Raw genomic sequence first — 14,525 nt, 5'->3', positions numbered from 1 at the left:
TGATCCTGGACCATCAAGATTCAAATTCACTGATGTTGATCCTGGACCATCACGATTGAAATTCACCGATGTTGATCCTGGACTATCAAGATTCAAATTCAGTGATGTTGATCCTGGACCATCAAGATTCAAATTCAGTGCTGTTGATCCTGGACCATCACGATTCAAATTCACTGATGATGATCCTGGACCATCAAGATTCAAATTCAGTAATGTTGATCCTGGATCATCAAGATTCAAATTTACTGATGTTGATCCTGGACCATCAAGAATTATATTTACCAATGTTGATCGTGGACCATCAAGATTAAAATTCAGTGATGTTCACTGATCTTTAAGATTCAAATTCATTGATGTTGACTCTGGACCATAAAAATTCAAAGTCATTGATGATGATCCTGGACCATCAAGAATTAAATTCACCGATGTTGATCCTGGACCATCAACATTATAATTTACTGATGTTGATCCTGGACCATCAAGATTAAAATTTACTGATGTTGATCCTGGACAATCAAGATTCTAATTTACAGATGGTGATCCTGGACCATCAAGATTAAAATGTACTGATGTTGATCCTGGACCATCAAAATTAAAATTCAGTGATGTTGATCCTGGACCATCAAGACTCAAATTCACTGATGTTGATCCTGGACCATCAAGATTCAAATTCACTGATATTGATCCTGGACCATCAAGATTCAAATTCACTGATGTTGATCCTGGACCATCAAGATTCAAATTCACTGATGCTGATCCTGGACCATCAAGATTCAAATTCAGTGAAGTTGATCCTGGACCATCAAGATTCAAATTCAGTGATGTTGATCCTGGACCATCAAGATTTAAATTCACTAATGTTGATCCTGGACCATCAAGATAAATATTCATTGATGTTGATCCTTGACCATCAAGATTCAAATTCATTGATGTTGATCCTGGACCATCAAGATTAAAATTTACTGATGTTGATCCTGGACCATCAAGATTCAAACTCACTGATGTTGATCCTGGACCATCAAGATTCAAATTCACTGATGTTGATCCTGGACCATCAAGATTCAAAGTCAGTGATGTTGATCCTGGACCATCAAGATTCAAATTCACTGATGTTGATCCTGGACCATCACGATTCAAATTCACCGATGTTGATCCTGGACCATCAAGATTCAAATTCAGTGATGTCGATCCTGGACCATCAAGATTCAAATTCAGTGATGTTGATCCTGGACCGTCACGATTCAAATTCACTGATGATGATCCTGGACCATCAAGATTCAAATTCAGTGATGTTGATCCTGGACCATCACGATTCAAATTCACTGATTATGATCCTGGACCATCAAGATTCAATTTCACTGATGTTAATCCTGGACCATCAAGATTCTAGTTTACAAATGTTGATCCTGGACCATCAAGATTCAAATTCAGTGATGTTGATCCTGGACCATCAAAATTCAAATTCAGTGATGTTGATCCTGGACCATCACGATTCAAATTCACTGATGTTGATCCTGGACCATCAAGATTCAAATTCAGTGATGTTGATCCTGGACCATCACGATTCAAATTCACTAATGATGATCCTGGACCATCAAAATTCAAATTCAGTGATGTTGATCCTGGACCATAGAGATTCAATTTCAGTGATGTTGATCTTGGACCATCAAGATTCAAATTCACTGATGTTGATCCTGGACCATCAAGATTGAATTTCACTGAGGGTGATCCTGCACCATTAAGATTCAAATTCAGTAATGTTGATGCTGGACCATCAAGATTCAATTTCAGTTATTTTGATCCTGGACCATCAAGATTCAAATTCACTGATGTTGATCCTGGACCTTCAAGATTCAATTTCACTGATGGTGATCCTGCACCATTAGGATTCAAATTCTGTAATGTTGATCCTGGATCATCAAGATTCAAATTTACTGATGTTGATCCTGGACTATCAAGAATTATATTTACCAATGTTGATCGTGGACCATCAAGATTAAAATTCAGTGATGTTCACTGATCTTTAACATTCAAATTCATTGATGTTGACTCTGGACCATAAAAATTCAAAGTCATTGATGATGATCCTGGACCATCAAGAATTAAATTCACCGATGTTGATCCTGGACCATTAACATTATAATTTACTGATGTTGATCCTGGACCATCAAGATTAAAATGTACTGATGTTGATCCTGGACAATCAAGATTCTAAGTTACAGATGGTGATCCTGGACCATCAAGATTAAAATGTACTGATGTTGATCCTGGACCATCAAAATTAAAATTCAGTGATGTTGATCCTGGACCATCAAGACTCAAATTCACTGATGTTGATCCTGGACCATCAAGATTCAAATTCACTGATATTGATCCTGGACCATCAAGATTCAAATTCACTGATGTTGATCCTGGACCATCAAGATTCAAATTCACTGATGTTGATCCTGGACCATCAAAATTCAATTTCACTGATGTTGATCATGGACCATCAAGATTAAAATTCAGTGATGTTGATCCTGGACCATCAAGTGTAAAATTCACTAATGATATCCTGTACCATCAAGATTGAAATTCACTTATGTTGATAATGGACCATCAAAACTAAAATTAACTGATGTTGTTCCTGGACCATCAAGATTCAAAATCAGTGATGTTGATCCTGGACCATCAAGTTTAAAATTCACTAATGATATCCTGTACCATCAAGATTAAAATTAACTGATGTTGTTCCTGGACCATCAAGATTCAAATTCAGTGATGTTGATCCTGGACCATCACGATTCAAATTCACTGATGTTGATCCTGGACCATCAAGATTCAAATTCAGTGATGTTGATCCTGGACCATCACGATTCAAATTCACTAATGATGATCCTGGACCATCAAAATTCAAATTCAGTGATGTTGATCCTGGACCATAGAGATTCAATTTCAGTGATGTTGATCTTGGACCATCAAGATTCAAATTCACTGATGTTGATCCTGGACCATCAAGATTGAATTTCACTGAGGGTGATCCTGCACCATTAAGATTCAAATTCAGTAATGTTGATGCTGGACCATCAAGATTCAATTTCAGTTATTTTGATCCTGGACCATCAAGATTCAAATTCACTGATGTTGATCCTGGACCTTCAAGATTCAATTTCACTGATGGTGATCCTGCACCATTAGGATTCAAATTCTGTAATGTTGATCCTGGATCATCAAGATTCAAATTTACTGATGTTGATCCTGGACTATCAAGAATTATATTTACCAATGTTGATCGTGGACCATCAAGATTAAAATTCAGTGATGTTCACTGATCTTTAACATTCAAATTCATTGATGTTGACTCTGGACCATAAAAATTCAAAGTCATTGATGATGATCCTGGACCATCAAGAATTAAATTCACCGATGTTGATCCTGGACCATTAACATTATAATTTACTGATGTTGATCCTGGACCATCAAGATTAAAATGTACTGATGTTGATCCTGGACAATCAAGATTCTAAGTTACAGATGGTGATCCTGGACCATCAAGATTAAAATGTACTGATGTTGATCCTGGACCATCAAAATTAAAATTCAGTGATGTTGATCCTGGACCATCAAGACTCAAATTCACTGATGTTGATCCTGGACCATCAAGATTCAAATTCACTGATATTGATCCTGGACCATCAAGATTCAAATTCACTGATGTTGATCCTGGACCATCAAGATTCAAATTCACTGATGTTGATCCTGGACCATCAAAATTCAATTTCACTGATGTTGATCATGGACCATCAAGATTAAAATTCAGTGATGTTGATCCTGGACCATCAAGTGTAAAATTCACTAATGATATCCTGTACCATCAAGATTGAAATTCACTTATGTTGATAATGGACCATCAAAACTAAAATTAACTGATGTTGTTCCTGGACCATCAAGATTCAAAATCAGTGATGTTGATCCTGGACCATCAAGTTTAAAATTCACTAATGATATCCTGTACCATCAAGATTAAAATTAACTGATGTTGTTCCTGGACCATCAAGATTCAAATTCAGTGATGTTGATCCTGGATCATCAAGATTCAAATTCAGTGATGTTGATCCTGGACCATCAAGATAAATATTCGTTGATGTTGATCCTGGACCATTAAGATTCAAATTCATTGATGTTGATTCTGGACCATCAAGACTCAATTTCACTGATGTTGATCCTGGACCATCAAGATTCAAATTCACTGATGTTGATCCTGGACCATCAAGATTCAAATTCAGTGATGTTGATCCTGGACCATCAAGATTCAAATTCATTGATGTTAATCCTGGACCATCAAGAATAAGTTTCAGTGGTGTTGATCCTGGACCATCAAGATAAATATTCGTTGATGTTGATCCTGGACCATCAAGATTATTATACAATGATGTTGTTCCTGGACCATCAAGATTCAAATTCACTGATGTTGATCCTGAACCATCAAGATTCAATCAAGATTCAATTTCAGTGATGTTAATCCTGGACCATCAAGATTAAAATTTACTGTTGTTGATCCTGGACCATCAAAATTAAAATTCAGTGATGTTGATCCTGTACCATCAAGATTGAAATTCACTGATGTTGATCCTGGACCATCAAGACTAAAATTCATTGATGTTGATACTGGATTATCAAGATTCAAATTCACTGATGTTGATCCTGGACCATCAAGATTCAAATTCAGTGATGTTGATCCAGGACCATCAAAATTAAACTTCAGTGGTGTTGATCTTGGACCATCAAGATTCAAAATCACTGATGTTGATCCTGGACCATCAAGTGTAAAATTCACTAATGATATCCTGTACCATCAAGATTGAAATTCACTTATGTTGATAATGGACCATCAAGATTAAAATTAACTGATGTTGTTCCTGGACCATCAAGATTCAAATTCAGTGATGTTGATCCTGGATCTTCAAGATTCAAATTTACTGATGTTGATCCTGGACCATCAAGATTCAAATTCACTGATGTTGATCCTGGACCTTCAAGATTCAAATTCACTGATGGACCATCAAGATTCAAATTCAGTGATATTGTTCCTGGACCATCAAGATTCAAAATCAGTGATGTTGATCCTGGACCCTCAAGTGTAAAATTCACTAATGATATCCTGTACCATCAAGATTGAAATTCACTGTTGTTGATAATGGACCATCAAGATTAAATCAAGATTCAATTTCAGTGATGTTAATCCTGGACCATCAAGATTAAAATTTACTGTTGTTGATCCTGGACCATCAAAATTAAAATTCGGTGATGTTGATCCTGGACCATCAAGACTAAAATTCAGTGATGTTGATCCTGGACCATCAAGACTAAAATTCAGTGATGTTGATCCTGGACCATCAAGACTAAACTTCACTGATGTTGATCCTGGACCATCAAGACTAAAATTCATTGATGTTAAAACTGGATTATCAAGATTAAAATTTACTGATGTTGATCCTGGACCATCAAGATTCAAATTCATTGATGTTGATCCTGGACCATCAAGATTCAAATTCACTGATGTTGATCCTGGACCATCAAGATTCAAATTCAGTGATGTTGATCCTGGACCATCAAGATTCAAATTCAGTGATGTTGATCCTGGACCATCAAGATTCAAATTCACTGATGATGATCCTGGACAATCAAGATTCAAATTCAGTGATGTTGATCCTGGACCATCACGATTCAAATTCACTGATTATGATCCTGGACCATCAAGATTCAATTTCACTGATGTTAATCCTGGACCATCAAGATTCTAGTTTACAAATGTTGATCCTGGACCATCAAGATTCAAATTCAGTGATGTTGATCCTGGACCATCAAAATTCAAATTCAGTGATGTTGATCCTGGACCATCACGATTCAAATTCACTGATGTTGATCCTGGACCATCAAGATTCAAATTCAGTGATGTTGATCCTGGACCATCACGATTCAAATTCACTAATGATGATCCTGGACCATCAAAATTCAAATTCAGTGATGTTGATCCTGGACCATAGAGATTCAATTTCAGTGATGTTGATCCTGGACCATCAAGATTCAAATTCACTGATGTTGATCCTGGACCATCAAGATTCAATTTCACTGAGGGTGATCCTGCACCATTAAGATTCAAATTCAGTGATGTTGATCCTGGACCATCAAGATTCAATTTCAGTGATTTTGATCCTGGACCATCAAGATTCAAATTCACTGATGTTGATCCTGGACCTTCAAGATTCAATTTCACTGATGGTGATCCTGCACCATTAAGATTCAAATTCAGTAATGTTGATCCTGGATCATCAAGATTCAAATTCACTGATGTTGATCCTGGACTATCAAGAATTATATTTACCAATGTTGATCGTGGACCATCAAGATTAAAATTCAGTGATGTTCACTGATCTTTAAGATTCAAATTCATTGATGTTGACTCTGGACCATAAAAATTCAAAGTCATTGATGATGATCCTGGACCATCAAGAATTAAATTCACCGATGTTGATCCTGGACCATCAACATTATAATTTACTGATGTTGATCCTGGACCATCAAGATTAAAATTTACTGATGTTGATCCTGGACAATCAAGATTCTAATTTACAGATGGTGATCCTGGACCATCAAGATTAAAATGTACTGATGTTGATCCTGGACCATCAAAATTAAAATTCAGTGATGTTGATCCTGGACCATCAAGATTCAAATTCACTGATATTGATCCTGGACCATCAAGATTCAAATTCACTGATGTTGATCCTGGACCATCAAGATTCAAATTCACTGATGCTGATCCTGGACCATCAAGATTCAAATTCAGTGATGTTGATCCTGGACCATCAAGATTCAAATTCAGTGATGTTGATCCTGGACCATCAAGATTTAAATTCACTAATGTTGATCCTGGACCATCAAGATAAATATTCATTGATGTTGATCCTTGACCATCAAGATTCAAATTCATTGATGTTGATCCTCGACCATCAAGATTAAAATTTACTGATGTTGATCCTGGACCATCAAGATTCAAACTCACTGATGTTGATCCTGGACCATCAAGATTCAAATTCACTGATGTTGATCCTGGACCATCAAGATTCAAAGTCAGTGATGTTGATCCTGGACCATCAAGATTCAAATTCACTGATGTTGATCCTGGACCATCAAGATTCAAATTCAGTGATGTTGATCCTGGACCATCAAGATTCAAATTTACTGATGTTGATCCTGGACTATCAAGAATTATATTAACCAATGTTGATCGTGGACCATCAAGATTCAAATTCATTGATGTTCACTGATCTTTAAGATTCAAATTCATTGATGTTGACTCTGGACCATAAAAATTCAAAGTCATTGATGATGATCCTGGACCATCAAGAATTAAATTCACCGATGTTGATCCTGGACCATCAACATTATAATTTACTGATGTTGATCCTGGACCATCAAGATTAAAATTTACTGATGTTGATCTTGGACAATCAAGATTCTAATTTACAGATGGTGATCCTGGACCATCAAGATTAAAATGTACTGATGTTGATCCTGGACCATCAAAATTAAAATTCAGTGATGTTGATCCTGGACCATCAAGATTCAAATTCACTGATATTGATCCTGGACCATCAAGATTCAAATTCACTGATGTTGATCCTGGACCATCAAGATTCAAATTCACTGATGCTGATCCTGGACCATCAAGATTCAAATTCAGTGATGTTGATCCTGGACCATCAAGATTCAAATTCAGTGATGTTGATCCTGGACCATCAAGATTTAAATTCACTAATGTTGATCCTGGACCATCAAGATAAATATTCATTGATGTTGATCCTTGACCATCAAGATTCAAATTCATTGATGTTGATCCTGGACCATCAAGATTAAAATTTACTGATGTTGATCCTGGACCATCAAGATTCAAACTCACTGATGTTGATCCTGGACCATCAAGATTCAAATTCACTGATGTTGATCCTGGACCATCAAGATTCAAAGTCAGTGATGTTGATCCTGGACCATCAAGATTCAAATTCACCGATGTTGATCCTGGACCATCAAGATTCAAATTCAGTGATGTTGATCCTGGACCATCAAGATTCAAATTCAGTGATGTTGATCCTGGACCATCACGATTCAAATTCACTGATGATGATCCTGGACCATCAAGATTCAAATTCAGTAATGTTGATCCTGGATCATCAAGATTCAAATTTACTGATGTTGATCCTGGACCATCAAGAATTATATTTACCAATGTTGATCGTGGACCATCAAGATTAAAATTCAGTGATGTTCACTGATCTTTAAGATTCAAATTCATTGATGTTGACTCTGGACCATAAAAATTCAAAGTCATTGATGATGATCCTGGACCATCAAGAATTAAATTCACTGATGTTGATCCTGGACAATCAAGATTCTAATTTACAGATGGTGATCCTGGACCATCAAGATTAAAATGTACTGATGTTGATCCTGGACCATCAAAATTAAAATTCAGTGATGTTGATCCTGGACCATCAAGACTCAAATTCACTGATGTTGATCCTGGACCATCAAGATTCAAATTCACTGATATTGATCCTGGACCATCAAGATTCAAATTCACTGATGTTGATCCTGGACCATCAAGATTCAAATTCACTGATGCTGATCCTGGACCATCAAGATTCAAATTCAGTGAAGTTGATCCTGGACCATCAAGATTCAAATTCAGTGATGTTGATCCTGGATCATCAAGATTTAAATTCACTAATGTTGATCCTGGACCATCAAGATAAATATTCATTGATGTTGATCCTTGACCATCAAGATTCAAATTCATTGATGTTGATCCTGGACCATCAAGATTAAAATTTACTGATGTTGATCCTGGACCATCAAGATTCAAACTCACTGATGTTGATCCTGGACCATCAAGATTCAAATTCACTGATGTTGATCCTGGACCATCAAGATTCAAAGTCAGTGATGTTGATCCTGGACCATCAAGATTCAAATTCACTGATGTTGATCCTGGACCATCACGATTCAAATTCACCGATGTTGATCCTGGACCATCAAGATTCAAATTCAGTGATGTCGATCCTGGACCATCAAGATTCAAATTCAGTGATGTTGATCCTGGACCGTCACGATTCAAATTCACTGATGATGATCCTGGACCATCAAGATTCAAATTCAGTGATGTTGATCCTGGACCATCACGATTCAAATTCACTGATGTTGATCCTGGACCATCAAGATTCAATTTCACTGATGTTAATCCTGGACCATCAAGATTCTAGTTTACAAATGTTGATCCTGGACCATCAAGATTCAAATTCAGTGATGTTGATCCTGGACCATCAAAATTCAAATTCAGTGATGTTGATCCTGGACCATCACGATTCAAATTCACTGATGTTGATCCTGGACCATCAAAATTCAATTTCACTGATGTTGATCATGGACCATCAAGATTAAAATTCAGTGATGTTGATCCTGGACCATCAAGTGTAAAATTCACTAATGATATCCTGTACCATCAAGATTGAAATTCACTTATGTTGATAATGGACCATCAAAACTAAAATTAACTGATGTTGTTCCTGGACCATCAAGATTCAAAATCAGTGATGTTGATCCTGGACCATCAAGTTTAAAATTCACTAATGATATCCTGTACCATCAAGATTAAAATTAACTGATGTTGTTCCTGGACCATCAAGATTCAAATTCAGTGATGTTGATCCTGGATCATCAAGATTCAAATTCAGTGATGTTGATCCTGGACCATCAAGATAAATATTCGTTGATGTTGATCCTGGACCATTAAGATTCAAATTCATTGATGTTGATTCTGGACCATCAAGACTCAATTTCACTGATGTTGATCCTGGACCATCAAGATTCAAATTCACTGATGTTGATCCTGGACCATCAAGATTCAAATTCAGTGATGTTGATCCTGGACCATCAAGATTCAAATTCATTGATGTTAATCCTGGACCATCAAGAATAAGTTTCAGTGGTGTTGATCCTGGACCATCAAGATAAATATTCGTTGATGTTGATCCTGGACCATCAAGATTATTATACAATGATGTTGTTCCTGGACCATCAAGATTCAAATTCACTGATGTTGATCCTGAACCATCAAGATTCAATCAAGATTCAATTTCAGTGATGTTAATCCTGGACCATCAAGATTAAAATTTACTGTTGTTGATCCTGGACCATCAAAATTAAAATTCAGTGATGTTGATCCTGTACCATCAAGATTGAAATTCACTGATGTTGATCCTGGACCATCAAGACTAAAATTCATTGATGTTGATACTGGATTATCAAGATTCAAATTCACTGATGTTGATCCTGGACCATCAAGATTCAAATTCAGTGATGTTGATCCAGGACCATCAAAATTAAAATTCAGTGGTGTTGATCTTGGACCATCAAGATTCAAAATCACTGATGTTGATCCTGGACCATCAAGTGTAAAATTCACTAATGATATCCTGTACCATCAAGATTGAAATTCACTTATGTTGATAATGGACCATCAAGATTAAAATTAACTGATGTTGTTCCTGGACCATCAAGATTCAAATTCAGTGATGTTGATCCTGGATCTTCAAGATTCAAATTTACTGATGTTGATCCTGGACCATCAAGATTCAAATTCACTGATGTTGATCCTGGACCTTCAAGATTCAAATTCACTGATGGACCATCAAGATTCAAATTCAGTGATATTGTTCCTGGAACATCAAGATTCAAAATCAGTGATGTTGATCCTGGACCCTCAAGTGTAAAATTCACTAATGATATCCTGTACCATCAAGATTGAAATTCACTGATGTTGATAATGGACCATCAAGATTAAATCAAGATTCAATTTGAGTGATGTTAATCCTGGACCATCAAGATTAAAATTTACTGTTGTTGATCCTGGACCATCAAAATTAAAATTCGGTGATGTTGATCCTGGACCATCAAGACTAAAATTCAGTGATGTTGATCCTGGACCATCAAGACTAAAATTCAGTGATGTTGATTCTGGACCATCAAGACTAAACTTCACTGATGTTGATCCTGGACCATCAAGACTAAAATTCATTGATGTTAAAACTGGATTATCAAGATTCAAATTCACTGATGTTGATCCTGGACCATCAAGATTCAAATTCAGTGATGTTGATCCAGGACCATCAAAATTAAAATTCAGTGTTGTTGATCTTGGACCATTAAGATTCAAATTCACTGATGTTGATCCTGGACCATCAAGATTCAATTTCACTGATATTGATCCTGGACCATCAAGATTAAAATTCAGTGATGTTGATCCTGGACCATCAAGATTGAAATTCACTTATGTTGATAATGGACCATCACGATTAAAATTAACTGATGTTGTTCCTGGACCATCAAGATTCAAAACCAGTGATGTTGATCCTGGATCATCAAGATTCAAATTCAGTGATGTTGATCCTGGACCATCAAGATAAATATTCGTTAATGTTGATCCTGGACCATCAAGATTCAAATTCATTGATGTTGATCCTGGACCATCAAGACTCAATTTCACTAATGTTGATCCTGGACCATCAAGATTCAAATTCACTGATGTTGATCCTGGACCATCAAGATTCAAATTCACTGATGTTGATCCTGGACCATCAAGATTCAAATTCAGTGAAGTTGATCCTGGACCATCAAGATTCAAACTCAGTGATGTTGATCCTGGACCATCAAGATTCAAATTCACTGATGTTGATCCTGGACCATCAAGATTCAAATTCAGTGATGTTGATCCTGGACCATCAAGATTCAAATTCATTGATGTTAATCCTGGACCATCAAGAATAAGTTTCAGTGGTGTTGATCCTGGACCATCAAGATAAATATTCGTTGATGTTGATCCTGGACCATCAAGATTATTATACAATGATGTTGTTCCTGGACCATCAAGATTCAAATTCACTGATGTTGATCCTGAACCATCAAGATTCAATCAAGATTCAATTTCAGTGATGTTAATCCTGGACCATCAAGATTAAAATTTACTGTTGTTGATCCTGGACCATCAAAATTAAAATTCAGTGATGTTGATCCTGTACCATCAAGATTGAAATTCACTGATGTTGATCCTGGACCATCAAGACTAAAATTCATTGATGTTGATACTGGATTATCAAGATTCAAATTCACTGATGTTGATCCTGGACCATCAAGATTCAAATTCAGTGATGTTGATCCAGGACCATCAAAATTAAAATTCAGTGGTGTTGATCTTGGACCATCAAGATTCAAAATCACTTATGTTGATCCTGGACCATCAAGTATAAAATTCACTAATGATATCCTGTACCATCAAGATTGAAATTCACTTATGTTGATAATGGACCATCAAGATTAAAATTAACTGATGTTGTTCCTGGACCATCAAGATTCAAATTCAGTGATGTTGATCCTGGATCTTCAAGATTCAAATTTACTGATGTTGATCCTGGACCATCAAGATTCAAATTCACTGATGTTGATCCTGGACCTTCAAGATTCAAATTCACTGATGGACCATCAAGATTCAAATTCAGTGATATTGTTCCTGGACCATCAAGATTCAAAATCAGTGATGTTGATCCTGGACCCTCAAGTGTAAAATTCACTAATGATAATATCCTGTACCATCAAGATTGAAATTCACTGATGTTGATAATGGACCATCAAGATTAAATCAAGATTCAATTTCAGTGATGTTAATCCTGGACCATCAAGATTAAAATTTACTGTTGTTGATCCTGGACCATCAAAATTAAAATTCGGTGATGTTGATCCTGGACCATCAAGACTAAAATTCAGTGATGTTGATCCTGGACCATCAAGACTAAAATTCAGTGATGTTGATCCTGGACCATCAAGACTAAACTTCACTGACGTTGATCCTGGACCATCAAGACTAAAATTCATTGATGTTAAAACTGGATTATCAAGATTCAAATTCACTGATGTTGATCCTGGACCATCAAGATTCAAATTCAGTGATGTTGATCCTGGACCATCAAGATTCAAATTCAGTGATGTTGATCCTGGACCATCACGATTCAAATTCACTGATGATGATCCTGGACCATCAAGATTCAAATTCAGTAATGTTGATCCTGGATCATCAAGATTCAAATTTACTGATGTTGATCCTGGACCATCAAGAATTATATTTACCAATGTTGATCGTGGACCATCAAGATTAAAATTCAGTGATGTTCACTGATCTTTAAGATTCAAATTCATTGATGTTGACTCTGGACCATAAAAATTCAAAGTCATTGATGATGATCCTGGACCATCAAGAATTAAATTCACTGATGTTGATCCTGGACAATCAAGATTCTAATTTACAGATGGTGATCCTGGACCATCAAGATTAAAATGTACTGATGTTGATCCTGGACCATCAAAATTAAAATTCAGTGATGTTGATCCTGGACCATCAAGACTCAAATTCACTGATGTTGATCCTGGACCATCAAGATTCAAATTCACTGATATTGATCCTGGACCATCAAGATTCAAATTCACTGATGTTGATCCTGGACCATCAAGATTCAAATTCACTGATGCTGATCCTGGACCATCAAGATTCAAATTCAGTGAAGTTGATCCTGGACCATCAAGATTCAAATTCAGTGATGTTGATCCTGGATCATCAAGATTTAAATTCACTAATGTTGATCCTGGACCATCAAGATAAATATTCATTGATGTTGATCCTTGACCATCAAGATTCAAATTCATTGATGTTGATCCTGGACCATCAAGATTAAAATTTACTGATGTTGATCCTGGACCATCAAGATTCAAACTCACTGATGTTGATCCTGGACCATCAAGATTCAAATTCACTGATGTTGATCCTGGACCATCAAGATTCAAAGTCAGTGATGTTGATCCTGGACCATCAAGATTCAAATTCACTGATGTTGATCCTGGACCATCACGATTCAAATTCACCGATGTTGATCCTGGACCATCAAGATTCAAATTCAGTGATGTCGATCCTGGACCATCAAGATTCAAATTCAGTGATGTTGATCCTGGACCGTCACGATTCAAATTCACTGATGATGATCCTGGACCATCAAGATTCAAATTCAGTGATGTTGATCCTGGACCATCACGATTCAAATTCACTGATGTTGATCCTGGACCATCAAGATTCAATTTCACTGATGTTAATCCTGGACCATCAAGATTCTAGTTTACAAATGTTGATCCTGGACCATCAAGATTCAAATTCAGTGATGTTGATCCTGGACCATCAAAATTCAAATTCAGTGATGTTGATCCTGGACCATCACGATTCAAATTCACTGATGTTGATCCTGGACCATCAAAATTCAATTTCACTGATGTTGATCATGGACCATCAAGATTAAAATTCAGTGATGTTGATCCTGGACCATCAAGTGTAAAATTCACTAATGATATCCTGTACCATCAAGATTGAAATTCACTTATGTTGATAATGG

Source organism: Danio rerio, chromosome 3, assembly GCF_049306965.1.
Source record: "Danio rerio strain Tuebingen ecotype United States chromosome 3, GRCz12tu, whole genome shotgun sequence".
Lineage (NCBI taxonomy): Eukaryota > Metazoa > Chordata > Actinopteri > Cypriniformes > Danionidae > Danio > Danio rerio.
Note: the sequence above shows the minus strand (reverse complement) of the source record.